The 11,798-nt window shown below is 31.5% G+C and overlaps 1 long non-coding RNA gene across 1 annotated transcript in view; it reads left to right on the top strand.

Moving 5' to 3' along the window:
* Nucleotides 1-2,824, top strand: part of LOC116550594 — a 110,093-nt gene extending 107,269 nt beyond the window's left edge. Inside the window, exon 3 of the long non-coding RNA XR_004268500.1 lies at nt 2,795-2,824. This is a non-coding gene — a long non-coding RNA (uncharacterized LOC116550594). The remainder of the gene's footprint in view (nt 1-2,794) is intronic.
* Nucleotides 2,825-11,798: the final 8,974 nt, after the last annotated feature.

Here is an 11,798-nt window from a genome sequence, read left to right as displayed (position 1 = left end):
TTTTTTAATTACTAACCCAAATTTTATCCCCCTTTTTTTTTTTTTTTTTTTTTTTTTTTTTTTTTTTTGAAGAAAAGTACAATTTTAGGGCATACTACAACTTAAGATATACTCTTCAAAACAGGGAACCTGAGTTTTCAACTGAGGTATTAAATTGCTATGATAAATAACAAATATTCCTGATTTTCTCATGTTTTGGGTGACTGAATCACGTTGCATTTCCCAGCTTTCGTGATTTAGATGGGATTAGAAAAGTAATTGTGGCCAAGTGCGCCTGGGGCCAGAGCATTTAATTTCTAGTGTTCTTTCATCTTACTTGCATCTTTCTCCACATTTGAGGTGAAAGCTGCCCTGTTATCCTGCTTAGCTAAGATGCTATGGTGAGCAAAGCTTCCTGCTAACATGTAATGAATGTTTAATTTGAGGGAGAAATACTCCTTTGTGATTTTCAACTGGTTGGTACTTAGCATCATCTAAAGTATCCTGACTGATCGTGACTTTCTCTAGCAAAAATAGACTGCTCTAACCTGAGTTATTTCCTATTTAACATGCTGAGAGTAGGAATTGATCTAAGGTAATTCATTGCTTCAACAAATTAGGGATTTTTTGTCAATATTTTGACCTTTGACAAATGAGAGATAGGTAGGAGGTAAATGTCTCTTCTCTTACAACTTCGCTACTAATGAGGTTGTTTGAAAAACAAAAACCAAGAAACAAATATTACTGATCAATTTCTGCAAAGGTACAAACTTTTATGAACAATCAGGTACAAAACCAAACAGCTTGTTCTAAATAATCTGGAGGGAGTCTCTGTTCCTGGTCTTTTTAGGCATGCCTTCCAGCACTTTGTAGAAAACGTTCACTGCAGAGCAAATGCAACTGTCTTCTGGTAGCAGGAGCAATGAGTCTTCTAGCAGTAACAGGTGAAGGACCCTCCTTATATGTCCAGAAGTGGGTACCAATTTGAATAGATTTTAGATTGAAGGCACCACTTTAAAGATAATAGACTCATAACCTTTTCCTGTTATTATTTTACTTAGTTCCCACAATGGGGAGATTACCCACTGTTTCTTGCCAATCATATATCTTGATCATTACTTGTCTTATCAGTGAAAAATTATTTGTAACTGTCTTTTAAATTACCAACCTCCCACGTGTAGTTTCATGGGGCAATATTTGGAGACTTGAAGCATTTGCGACAGGTGCCCCTAGAGTATAAACTACTCATTAGGAAATGGCAAATTCTAACCAATGTAGAGAGTGGATCTCTTATTAGATTTCTTTAAATCTTAAATAACTTCTAGTGTGTACATTAAAGAAAAACAAATGTATTGTGAAATCTCTCTACTGGAGCATTTTAAAGTATAGGTCCTCAGAGAATTAATTATGGATTTTTGTTGATTTTTCCGTATGTTCTACTAGGACTACAAATACCATAAAACGACCAGAATCTTGACGTTATTTTATTCAATAAATGTAGATGTATTGCTTGATCAGGTAATGAGGTGCTTGATTTTTAACAGTTTACTGTAGATTTTGTTATCAATATTTAACTAGTTTACTTCAATATTACATGGGTCAGTAACCATTTGTTATTTAAACAAATGTTAAACCACAAACATACATATATGAATATGGATGTGTGTTTGTATATGTATGCATAATTGAACTGCTTATATATGGTGTAGAATTTTTTTAAACAAAAAATAGATGATAAAGTTAAAATCTTGAGACATTGGGTTGTAAGTTTCATTTTTACTTTTCTTTCGGCATATTCATGGTCTGTAGAGGAGACTAGACTTCCGTGCTGTTTTAGTTTCCAAATATTTTGCCAACTATGAATGAACGAGGTCAATGAAGAAAAACATTCTTTCTGCAGCCTACATTAATATTCTACTGTTTGGAAAAACTGGACCAACCCATCAATCATCTTGTTAATATTTGTAGCTTCTCACAGAGTTGGAATATGACTTGTAAAACCTCATAAGTAAACATATGGTTTACAAAATCTTTACCTCATTTTAAATTCTGTTAGTTACTGTTGTGAATAAAGAATTTCTGGATGGCTAATATCAGCTAACAAGATTTATAAGGAATGAATTGTAAATAGAGCATATAAAATTACTTATTTTCAAACATTTCTTAAAAACTGAAAATAGTGTCTCCAGTATTATAATTTTATACATTCGGCTTCTTATGATGATATATTTAATGTCAACATTTAAAATAAAACTTTTTTAAAAGTAGCATTTTACCAATAGACACTGTGACTCAAAAAAAATCGTAAATTTATAGCTATTAAATTGAATGGTGGTATTTTTTCTGTTCACTTTTGTCTCTAAAATAGTTTTGGTATTTTGTAAACAACAGCAATAAAAATAGCAAGAGTAAAATTTGACTTCATGGAAACCTAACTATGACTGGACCTCTTTTAATATTTTTTTTAATTTTTACTACTGTGAATTTTGGTGTTTAGAAGTTACATGTTTTCAAACTGAGAAAAGAGACCTACAATGAATTAGACTGATTATTCCTAGTGAAGTACTTTACTAACATTATTGATATTATTGTGTAGTAGTTTTTAGGGAATCTAAAAAGAAGACTTTTTATTATAGGGAGGATGATTTCAACTGACAGATTTGAAAGTAAAATGTTTAAGCATTTTAGATATCCCACTTTAATAAGTATGTTTTGGTTTTAACTGTTTTAAGAATAAATGTGAAATGAAGGATTTGGATGTATGTTAGTTTATGGAAATTTTTGATGACTATTGATTTATTACTTTTGATTTCAGGTTATTGATTATTAAAATGGCACTGAAATGAGATAGCTCCAAAATAACAGTAAATCTTAATTACTTGAAAGACATATTATTTTAATATTGCACTGTAACATGCCATACCATATTTGGTGATTTTTTTTCACTGTTCTAGTTTTGTATGCTCCTATAGAGCAGAGAATGAGTAGCACCCCTAGAACTCAAAGTATATTTTTATGTGAAGCTGAAATGTTTTTAACTTGACTCTGCCAGTTAATAATTTTTGGATTTGGCAAGCTTCAGTATAGCCCTATTTTGAGAAAAGCCAACAAAAGTATTTCTCTTCTAATTCAGTGTTCTTTTTCCTTTAAAGAGATTTTTGTATGTAAATGCTTATAAATTCATTGTTATTATAGTAACACTAATATATTCTGTTTCTTTCTACTGTGCCAAAAATAATTAACATTTATGGCAGGTTTAAACTTTTGTCAGTCAGAAGATCTAGTTATTAAAATAAATGAAATAGGTATAACAATACATCTTCTTTATTGAAGCCAGATTATCTCTGCAAGCAATACACACTTACATCAGATGTTATATATAGTACCATTGCTATCTCAAAGCCATGCATCCTAATATGTTTATTATTTATAATAAAAATTTTAAATCAGTCATATATTTTCTTCTGAAATGTGTACAGAGCATATGCAATGGATTGGTGGAAATACTGTACTGTTTCTCATTACTTATTAGAATATTTAAAATACTGGTTTTGGCTAAATGACTAATCAGTATTTTAGTGGAACAGGTTCACAACCTTTCCTGAAAGTAAAATATACATTTTAATGTAATATTTCTTACCCAAAGACAGTTGACATAGTAGTAAACTTAATAATTGCCTCCAGAATAAAACACAGAAAAACAATGTTAAATTAAAAACTGGTGAATTTGAATATACATATATGTATGTGTATATGTTAATATGTGCATATTACACACACAGTTTGTACAGGATTATAATATACCATTATATATTTTATACATGTAATTGTATATTACAGACATATATATTTAAGTAAATTATATAAGTATATGTAAGTAAATTACGTAAGTACATATTATGTAAACATAATTATATAGATATATGATTATGAAGGCAATAGATTCTAAAACTCAAAACAGACACATATAAAGAGAAAGTTACTAATTATTTCCTCCTCTTATCCTGAGGCAGCCAATGTCAGAATGTGGTGTGTGTTTCTCTACCTCATTCATGAGCTTCTCCAGACTCAGAAAGCACAGCAAATTTGTACATCTCTTTTGTTAGATGTGGTTTTGTTTATGTGGCTTGTTTTTATAGAGAAACTCAAACACATTGCTCTTCTTCTTGTTTTTTATAGATATCCTTTTAAATTAATGTACAGAATATTCCATATTAAGGCTCATTATTTTTAATTTAAGGAAATAAAAGTCTGGATATTCATTGTCTGTCTTCTATCATAGCCATAGTAAAAAGAACCAATATTATCATGGACTGCAAATCTCAGTGATATTTTAACTTCAGACCTGATAATTACATGAAAATGACCTGATGTCTATGAGAAAATAGGAAACTAAGATTTACAAAGTCAATTGCAGTTTGGTAGACTGTGTTCTTTTACCGATCTATTTGTTATCTAGAGCTATCGATCTCCAAAAATATCTGATCCCCATGGCAGAATATATGCTGCTTCACTATGATGTAATGTTTGTACTTTTCAGTCACCATATTTGGTGGAAAAAATCACATTATGAAACCATAGGTCAGTAGAAAGGAATGAGTTAGGGAGTAGATTTGCTAAGCTTCTACCAATCCTATAAAGGTGGATGCAGGATTTTCTTTAAGACTGGATATAATGAAGAGAGGAAAAATAAGTTAAGCCATGGATTAATCCAAGTGAGTACAATTCAAGGAAAATAAACATGATACAGTCATATATAAGAATAAATAATACTCCTTGATATAAACATTATTTTGTTTAGAATGGCACAGGTCATCAGAAAGCTATATATATGTATTATATATTGTATACTCATCTATTACATATTTAACATATATTACACTCTTATTGATATGTCTATTACATATTCACATTTCATATAGTAAACTGATATAGTATACCTACCATAGTCTTACGTGTATCTTACTTTTTCCCTCTTAAATTTTGCATACACAAAGTATATTTCTTGTACAAAATTTAAATCCTAACAATAATATAGCAAAGGTAGATCATGCCCTTGAGAAGCTTTTTAACAAGTCTTTAAAAGTCTTAGTATACATATGTTACATGTGTGTGCTATGTGTGTGTGTGGTTAGAATTTAGCCTAAATTCCAAGCAAACTGTGGATCAGGCAGATTTAGTTCAGCTGAAATGTAAGGAGAAAATTGGCAAGAATGATTCAATTCGATCTATCAACATTGGTTAAATGCTTACTATATACTAGGCACTCTTGTAGGAGTTCAGGTTACAGTAGTGAACACAAAAAGTCCCAAGCAAATATGGTTCTTATAGTCTACAGATGGCGCTGGGGGCACATGGAGAGGAGGGGGAAGACATTAAAACAAAAATCAAATTAAAAAAAATCAGACTTTTTGACAGTGTCAAATAGTGTGAAGAAAAATAAAGTTGGTTGGGTGGCTATGGGGAGTGATTGTTTTATTTTTGGTTGCGGATGGTTTTTGGTAGTTGGTGGCATCTGAGAAGAGACTTGTGAGAAGTGAAGGTGTATGCTGCCATGCATATCTCGGGAAAGGGTAGCCGGAGGCAGAGGGAGGAGCTGGTCAGGTTTTCAAGGAGAGCACAGTGTGGCATATTTGAGCTATACCAAAGACAGTAAGATGGTGAAGTAAGGCCGTGAAAGGTCTTGCTGGCCATATCAACAATATTGGATTGTTTTTCCTAAGTCAAATGGGAAGCCCTTGGAGGCTTTTCATCAGTGAGCTCTCAGTTCATATCATATATAAGTGAATATATATTTTTAGGAGTTGACTCTGCTACATAAAAACTAGCCTGAGAGGAACTGTGGAAATTGATTAAACACTTATGGCAGTATTTTAGAAGAGTGAACTTGTAGATACTAGGTGCTTCAAAACAGAATATTAATATCATAATATTTGATTTATAATTTATTAAATTCTCACAACAGAATAGAATAATATGTGTAAAGCCTTTAAGGCAATACTGGCATGCAGTAAGTTCCATGGAAATTCTAACTATTAACTTTATCCCCTGCCATCATAATCATCATCATTATTTAAAATCTTAATAGATGCTCTTGGGAAAAATGTAGTCTTCTCAAATGATGTTACAAATTTGACCCTCTTTTCCATGCTAAAGTCAAATGTAAGTTAAAAGATTTGGGGATGTGCTGTACTGCAGAGTCGTTTAAGAATTTTATGTGTAACAAGGTTTTTTTCATCCTTAACTTGTTGCATGAGTTATAATTAAACCTAATTTAAAAAAAAATCTAAAATAAACCTATTTGCATTATTTCTATTTACATTAAAAAAATTAAATCCTAATCAAACTTCCCCAAACTTCCCCCTACATTTATATGAAAATTGTGTCTGTGTACATTTATTCTCAGTTGACTTTTCCTAGCCCATTACTCTTAGATAGAAATGTCTTCTGTGTACTGTTGTTTTTATGATTTTTTTTTTCCAGTGCTAAGCCCTAATTGATATACATACATACACACAACCGTGTATAATATTAACTGTACTCTTTCAAATTCATGGCTTAGGACATAAAGAATATTATATTAATCTTTCAAATAATATGAATATATTTGGTTATGCTTGAAAAATATAAATGTTTTGCAAAAAATATCACCTACCACACACATGTTCATATAAAATAATGTATATTAATAAAAACTCACATAGACAATTATACAATCATTAAGTGTTAGTTTGGAAATAGATAGTATCCGAAAATTAGAAAATAGTTCTTTTGTAAGTTACTCTCCTACTTGCTGGCTCTTTGTTTCCTGAGCATTGCTTTCTTAAAAACAGTTTTACATGGTATGCAAATCAGTTTTGTGTAGAGTTTTTGTTTTGTTACTGTTTTGTTTGTTTTATGTGTGTATTTTTTAAAGTCTGGCAGAGTGATAAGCGATGCTGATTTTTGCTTGAGCTTCAGATACCGACTGATATTTTTAAACATGCACCTTTGATACAATAACAAACAAAACAGAGTATTAAGTCAAACGGAGAAACTAGTACAGATGAAATGTTCTAGTTTTCTGATCTATGCCTGGCAAATAAATGTATGTACTTAGGAAATTTTGGTATGTTTACCTATCTGATACATATAAACTGGATAATTTTAACATATTCCCCATTGTGGACTTTATATTAGAGTGGAAAAAAAAGAAAATATATTTTAAATCATAGAAAGTATTAGTAATATTCCGAAACTAAAATAACTCCATGAATATTTGTTTTTTTAGAAAATATATTCAGTTTAGTGATAAATGAATGTATATATCTAAAACCAAATCCAAAATGGTCTAAAGCTAAGATTCAGGCCCATCTCAGCTAAATTACATAAAATCAAACGATAAAAGCTGACACTGAACTCATTTTGGATTTTAGATGTGAAACATATGTTACCAATGTTAGTTTGACGTGTCAAATACCTACAAAATGTATGTATGAATATTTATATTCAGACATACAGGTTTATGGGATAATAATGAAATTAACCTATTTTTAGAAAATTAATGTGATAGTATCCAAACAGAATTGAGATCTCAGACTCAAACATCTGTGTTTAGGCCTATTTGCCATTGACCTATTACTAAAGTGCTTCTGAAAGATATCTTCACAGAAGGCTGTTTGTCTGGCCTTTCATCCTGCTCCAAAATGGGGGTGCATAGCTCAACTGATGTCTACAAACTGTCATATTGTATGAGCAGAGATTGTTTTTCTTTCTAATAGTATAAGTTGCCATTGTTTAATCTTTTGGTGTGGCTCTGGAAGGGAATATAGTCATTGGTACTCACTCTGGGGAAGAATAAGAACAGTTGGGGGTGGAGGAAGGAGGATGCAGATTGAGGGTCATAAAATAGTGGCAAAAGACAGTGTTCCCTCTCCAGAGGCGAGAGATCTGAGTCCCAGCTGGGAGACATGTATCAGTTTCTGTGCCTGGGAACATCGCGTTTTGGGCACCTATCTTGTGCTCAGTGTAAGTCTAGCATTAAGATAGATGGATTTTTCATACTTAATAGCATCAAAATGGAAACCAATCACATCATTCTGCATAACAAAGAAGCTAAGTTTAAAAATAAAAGTAAAAATCCTGCCTTTGTTAGACTATTTGAGAAGCCCAGGTTTTCACTATGCATGGTTGCTTTAAACCTAACTCCTCAGCAAGATGTGGCTCCATTCTGCTAGGAAGCAGTGTAGCACTATGCAAAGTGGGGTCCATGGGCCAGGCCCTTCTGAGAATGGTTTGATACATGGAAGTACAAAAATAGAAAGTAAGCATTTAGATAATTTCATAGAAAATCAACCTAACATTTGTGTCTTTTGATTCAAATAATAAAATATGAATGTTTTAATGTTTTCACATTTAATTTCTCTAGTTGAACTTTTATTGTAAATTGTAAAACATTAGTCCATGATGTAGAAAAAAAGAATCTGGCTTAGATCACAGAGAAGCACTGGGGCAGCACTTTCAGAGTTTCAGCATAGATCAGTATATGACAAATGTGATCAACGGCAAATTTATTTTCAATCCTTTGAAACATCAAGGCTAGAATGAGTCCCTAAAGAAGTCCAAAAAGTCCCAAAGAAACTTAGATTTTTATTAATAAGCTTTGTTCTCTTCCAATCCTTATTTATGTAAAAATATTCTGAATGTAAAAAGTCATATTCAAACTCTAAGTAGAATGTCAATAGAACTGCATTTATATATGCTAAAATCTTATTTTACTATAAACCTCTCCTTGCTGTTATTGCTTAACTTCTCTAGGGTATTTGTATGTGGTCCTCTTAAAACGTTTACTGGAAAGAAACTTAATAAAAATAAATTTATCAATCCAAGATGTGATTTCTCATAAGAATCTTGAATGTCTGCATTTAGAAATTATATGTTCTTTTATAGAAAAAAAATGAAAGATCTCCTTTTTGAATATATACATTTAGAAATTATATGGTCTTTTATAGGAAAGAAAAGGAAAGATCTCCTTAAAAACTGGGATAAGAAAATGATTTATCTAGTTGTACTGAAAAATAACTTATTTTAGCAACCACTTGTTTATTTTCAAACTCTTACGAGTAAAAATTCATAAAATAGTTGCTCTATATAGCTAGGGGTAAGAGATACGCAAACAAGACTGCTTTTAATCTCGAAAAGCATGCAAAACGAAATTTAAACATAGACATCAAAAGAGAAAAACTGTTCTCCAATTTGTCACCAAGTCATTGCTCCCTATATTAAAACCAGCAATTCACGAAACCCTCACCCAAAGTCATTGTTTGCAGTGCCCTGTAGCAAGCTGGAAATGTCTTTATATGTATTATTAAATTGCCGTTACTGCCATCTAGTGGGAAGAAATACTCCATGTCCTGATGTCAGAGATTGTATATAAAACCCTAAAGGGCTAAGTGTAAAGAGAAAGCCACAGCTTGTGTGAATTACAGAGAGTAAAATGGCAAACTGAAGTCACCATCTCATGAAAAAAGACATAATAGACATCTATTCACCGAATAAATTAAAGAGGTATGTGGGATGAAAAGAAAAGGCGTGGGGAATGCATGCATTCATAAGAATTCATTTTGTGTCTGCCCAAAATTATATATAAAATATTGTTTCTTATTGAACACAGGTTACCTGAACCAGAAAATTTTTATTACATATAGACTTATTTTGTTTTACTTTCTGAATGTAGATTTACTGTTTTGCATGTGCTTACTAAGTCTCAAAAATTAACACAGGTTAGATCAGTTCTTCTTAAAAGGTAAGGTGCATATGAAACACTGTAACATGGGAATCTTGTTAAAATGCAAATTTGGAATCAACAGGCCTAGAGTTAAGGCCTGGGGTCTGCCTTTCTAACAGCTGTTAGGTGATACCATTCTCCTATTAATACTCAGACTATACTTTAGGTAGTTACAGGCTTTGAGTAAGTTATCAAGGGAAGGAGTCCAGAAATGAAGCAGACTCCCCCACTGAGTATATTTCACTGCATGTTATCTTGTTATAATGTAATAGACTATTTCATTCAATGGCCTATAGAGTCAAATTGCCAAATTCATTTCTTGAGTTTGTTGCTTAACTATGTAGGCAACCTTGGACAAAATATTTAACATCTCTATGACATAGATTCATTATCTATAAAATAATGTTATATAACTAAATATACATATATAAATAACTATCTCATGGTTCTTATGGGAAATGAATGCTAAAATCTCAGGATGTACAATATGAAATTGCCTTCTTTATAGATTAAAAATAAACATCCACAATTTTATATTATTAAAACTAAATATGTAGCACCTAGAAAGCAATAAATGTTAGCATCACCAACAATTGTCACTGGGTAAATTTATAGACATATGAATGTACTCACACCCTAATAAATTTCATTCAATGAAGATAATTTTGACATCAAATACACATTATATACTACCAAATATAAACCATGAGGGCATAGAAAAAGACTGGATAAAATTAATATGATAAGCCTGTTCTGGGGAAGATAGGCCATGAAAATATCTATTATGTTCTAAATTATTAGAGCAAACATACTTCATGTATTTAAATTCTTTGTCATTCTTATACTCTAAATATTTTTACATGATTTAAAGCCATATTACATTTCTTAGTTGTATGGTGAATTATAAAATGTGTGATAAATTATATTTATAAAGTTTTGCTTCAAAGTAATGACATTTAGCACTGTGCTTTGATGAAGGGACATTCATTTGGACGAAAAGCAGTTCTGCTTCTTTCGAGTAAATTTCGTCACTTTGTTGCTTAAATGAGTAGATATTTCCTCATTTTGACCCTCAGGTTTTAAACTTTGCTTGAAATGTACTAATTTTTGCTCTTATAAAGTATTGTTGGTGAACTACAGAGAAGCATGTAAAATGCTACAAAGCTATAAAATTTTAAGTAATGGGTTAGAATCAGGTTGTTATTAACTTAAATTGATGCTAATGGTTATGTATACATGCTATCAACTGAGATATAATGTAATTCTTTCTAAAAAGTCCTTTTTCTAAAATTTGAAATCTTTTCAACCTTTTGATGTATATGAAATATTTGTTATAAGCCTGTTTTATGATGAAAGTAATTTTTATTACCATGTAGTTCAGAGACTAAACTTATAAGTTTCAAGACTAGGGGAAGAAAGAATTTAAGCCAGCATAATCAATTCCACATGGACAGCACAGCACACTTAAGGAATAAAATTACTAGACTGTATGTATTGAATGATGAAACTTAAGCTGGTGTTATATAAAGAGATGAAGGAATTGCTGAATTCCTTTTTTTCCTTTTTTTTTTTTTTTTTTTTTTGGGGGGAAGGGTTTTGCTTTGTTGCGCAGGTTGGAGTGCAGTGACACCATCTCAGCTCACTGCAACCTCTGCCTCCTGGGTTCAAGTGATTCTCCTGCCTCAGCCTCCTGTGTAGCTGGGATTACAGGTGCCCACCAGCATGCCTGACTACTTTTTGTTGAATTATCCCTTTTCCAAACATGCAATATTAGCATTCTGTTACAGCAACAAAAACTGGGTATATACACAAAATAATGGAAAGCATGACATTTATACATCTAAGCTCATGTCAACATCATTCGTAATAGGCAAAATATGGATGTTCATTGGAAAAATAAAATATGGTATATACAGATGCTGGAATATTATTCAGCCATAAAAATGAATGATACTCTGATGCATGTTATGGCATAAATAATCCTTGATAACATTATGTAAGTAATATAAGTCAGATGCAGAAAAACATGTATTTTGTGATTTTAATTACATAA

Source organism: Sapajus apella, unplaced genomic scaffold (assembly GCF_009761245.1).
Source record: "Sapajus apella isolate SASKATOON/1434 unplaced genomic scaffold, GSC_monkey_1.0 scaffold8, whole genome shotgun sequence".
Taxonomy (NCBI): domain Eukaryota; kingdom Metazoa; phylum Chordata; class Mammalia; order Primates; family Cebidae; genus Sapajus; species Sapajus apella.
This window is presented reverse-complemented; position numbering and strand designations above follow the sequence as displayed.